We start from the raw sequence: 3,847 nt of genomic DNA, 5'->3' as shown, positions 1-3,847 counted from the left end.
GACAACAGAAATGTACAACACATAAAATAGCAGTAGATATTTAATGATGAAATGATTAAAGACGTTCTAAATGATACCAAATTCAAAACTGTTGGAATCAGAAAACTGCTTTTGAATCTGAGATCTACCATGTATTAGCAGTTCGTCTGTGGAGAGCCAACTGAATCATTCTAGATTTTAACTTACTCAAATAGTGGAAATTTCCTTTGTCTGGAGGTGGTTGACAGGTTTAGTTACTATTTAAAAAGCTTAGCATTTTTCCTTCCTTTTAGTAAATGAGTCGTTATTAAAGGTCATGAGCTGAGGCCTAATTTTTTCTTCAGCCCCTCCAATGTCTCTATTGCTTTCCCACCTCTAGGTAATAGAATAATTATAAAACTCATAAGCAAACTCTTTTGCATATTAAATACAAATTTTCATATGAATAGCCAACATGTGAAACAGTATTTTGAATTATATGTCTGAAGAAGTGTTGCAAAGTAATATTTATTCCCTTTGGTCTGAGTATTTCTAATAAAAACGGAGCATGCTCAAATACATTCCATCTTAAACACTGAAAGAAATGCCCTCAGTTCACTGCAGAGGCCTTCAAGCTTAATTCCCTATTTTACAGCTCTTCTTCACTGCAAAACTCAGATATGTTCTAATTTTACTGAAACCCCTTTATACTCCCATTCCCTGTTAGTTTTCATTCAATTGAACTTCCTTTGCCATCACTTAACTATAACAACGTATTTGAGCCCAAATACACTTCTTTTTTTTTATAACATGTTAAATAAATTTATTACAAATAGTGAGTCTACTTAGTGGTCACCCCCAACTGCCTTCCCCTACCAGCCTGGTTCTACCCAACTGCCCACCTCTGAAGGCCTGGTTGCCCCCAACTGCCCACTCCTGCCAGCCTGATCACCCATAACTGCCCTCAAACAAACATGACAATTTTTTGGCTTGATTCTAGCTTCGTTTGCCTCTCTGGTGACCTCAGGTAAAAGTTCTCCATTTCCAATATAACTGAACATTGTGTGAAGTACCTAGTCCATCTTGTGACAACATGAGGGTGGCTATCTTGCGGTGGCCATCTTGTGGCAGTCATCTTGTGACGATGTCTTGTTGACTTTACCTAGGCTTTTATTATAGAGAATATCCTTGCATCTTACCTCAATCTTTGGTTAATGTTTTCTCTACATCTAAGATTGAATAGCCTATCCAGACTAGGTCTCGTGGACCTCCAAAGTATTGACGTGTGGCTAGGAGCAACTGAGATCTCTAGGAAATTGTTATTACCCTGTTCAACAAGGGATAGAAGAGTCTTCCTTTGCTATAAAACCATGGGTACAATAACCTTGGGCTTTGGAATTTTGTTCATGCAACACAAGTTAAGAACTGTCATTTAGCACTTCACTTACAAAATGCTGGTTAATAATATGATATACTTAGAAGTTTTTACACACTATGAACCAAGCTTAGAGTCTTCTATGGGTTATGAACCTTGCTTTTACCAAGTTCTCTGAAGGTTGCTGCTGGGGTGCATCTTGCAATCATAAGAACCACAAGGGCTGGTCCAGCCACAACGTTGGCTCAGGTCAGTGTCACAAGAATTCCAGGCCCCCGTGAGTGCCCCAGGCATTTATCATGAACATCTTTTTTATCAATAGGCTGAGACTTAAATGGAACAACATTTAAAATATACATTATTAGGAAGAGATAGTGATGTAAAAATGAATGACAGATGCAAAGTGAAAACTGGTTTCATATTTTCCTGTACAATAAAATTAAATAAAAGTCCTTAGATGCCACTTGTAGTTTTGTCCATATGAGTATACAACCCTGGTTATTTTTATCAGGAAAACTAGAGGAAAACAGCTTAGCATAATAAATGTCACTTGAGATGAAATTATTCTAGAGAAATCCAAGTTGTCCCATGAAAGATATGGAAATTTCCAAATATTTCTGATGCAAGGTTGAGAGAAACTTTGAGATTGTATAAAAATTGTAAAAACAGAAAACTATATTATAGTAGAAGCTTAATAAAGTGAGTTACTTATATTATATAGAGAAATTGAATACAAAAAATGGACATGCCAGGGAATAAAGAGAAGGATCCAGTTCTCTTCCACATGATCAATCATAGTTTCTGGTTTCAAGGTGTTGAGCCATTCAATCAAGGGCACTTTTTCAGCTCCAGAACAATTGTCCCTTTTATACCAGCCATCCTCAAGAAGCTATTCAGAGCCATTTTTATGTCTTTGTTCCTGAGACTGTAGATGAACGGGTTCAGCATAGTTGTGACCACGGTGTACATCTCTAAAGCGATTGAACTTGACTGTGAGGTGTGGATAGGAGCAGAGCTGAGGTACATGCCTAGGATTGTACAATAAAATAAGAAGACTACTGAGAGGTGAGATGAACAGGTAGAAAAAGCTTTATACTTCCCCTGAACTGATGACATTCTACATAAGGAGGGCACTATTTTAGAGTAAGAGTAAAGGATCCCAGCCAGGGGACCACCAGCCAACAGCCCAGTTGTAAAATACATCACTGTCATTAAGAAAGGTGTCAGAACAGGCAAGTTTGACCATCTGCTTAAGTCCACAGAAAAAGTGGGGAATTTCTAATTCTGCAGGGAAGGACAGTCTCGCTATCATTAAGCATTGTAATAAGGAATTCAAAACACTAATGATCCAGGACACCAGAACCAGCAGTCCACAGAGACGGGGGTTCATGATGACTGTGTAGTGCAGGGGGTGGCAGATGGCGACATACCTCTCATAGGCCATCATGGTTAGGAGGAAGTCATCCAGTCCTCCAAAGAGTAAGAAAAAATACAACAGTGTGATGCATCCTGCATAGGCAATGGCTTTGCTCTGTGTCTGGATGTTGACCAGCATCTTTGGGACGGTGGTGGATGTCTACCAAGGACAGGTTGGACAGGAAGAAGTACATGGGTGTGTGGAGGAGGGAGTCAGAGCTGACGGCCAGGATGATGAGCAGGTTTCCCAACACAGTGACAGGTACATGGAGAGTAAAAGCCCAAATATGAGGGGCTGCAGTGCTGGTTCCTCTGAAAGTCCCAGAAGAAGAAATTCTGAAATTTGTGTATCATTGCCTTGTACCATGTGGTAGTGGTCAAAACTAGGAAGAAAAATATGATTGATTTTACACATGTGGGTATTAACATAGTGAAATGCTAGAATTTATGTTTTTCAGTCAAGAGATTGTATACTTATATTGATTATGTCACCGTTAAGGGGTTTGCTGTGACAACTGTAATTAGGAATTCTTGTCCTACACTCAGCTTTCCCCCAAAAGGTCATGTAATATACAGTCTTAATGGAAAATTCTTTTATGCATTTGAGGAATTTATGTTGAGTACTGACTTTCTTCTAGGGTAAGATTATAGAATGCTGAGAAATAAAGTTTTTTTTTACAATCCTTTGATGGAGAAAGAATATAAATTATCAAATAGAAAAAAATAGGCTCTGTCAGATAGTGACAGATGCTATGAAAAAGAAAAGCAGGCAAAAAGTAGTTTGAATAGAGGTGTTGTATTTTACTGAGAGTTCAGAAAGACCCTCAAAGTGATATTTGAACAGAGTCCTAGAGGAAGACAGAGTGGGAGCCATGAAGTTATCTGGGGGAAGTGTGTGCCTGGCTGTGGGAAGAGTCAGTGCAAAGACCCAGAGGGTGGCATTTGTTTCAGATATTCAAGCCTGCAACCCAGGCATGTGCCTTGACCAGGGATGCAACCATTACCTCCCGGTTCATGGGTTGATGCTCAATCACTGAGCAGTACTGGCTAGGCAATACATGCTTGTTTTTTTAATCTAGATTGATCAAAATGACTTCT

General features: G+C 39.0%; 1 pseudogene; it reads right to left on the bottom strand.

Moving 5' to 3' along the window:
• Nucleotides 1-2,161: 2,161 nt before the first annotated feature.
• LOC102762949 lies at nt 2,162-3,116 on the bottom strand (annotated as a pseudogene).
• Nucleotides 3,117-3,847: the final 731 nt, after the last annotated feature.

This window comes from Myotis davidii, unplaced genomic scaffold (genome assembly GCF_000327345.1).
Source record: "Myotis davidii unplaced genomic scaffold, ASM32734v1 scaffold1271, whole genome shotgun sequence".
In the NCBI taxonomy this organism is placed as follows: Eukaryota; Metazoa; Chordata; class Mammalia; order Chiroptera; family Vespertilionidae; genus Myotis; species Myotis davidii.
The sequence above is the reverse complement of the archived record's forward strand: the minus strand, read 5'-3'. Positions and strand labels throughout refer to the sequence as shown.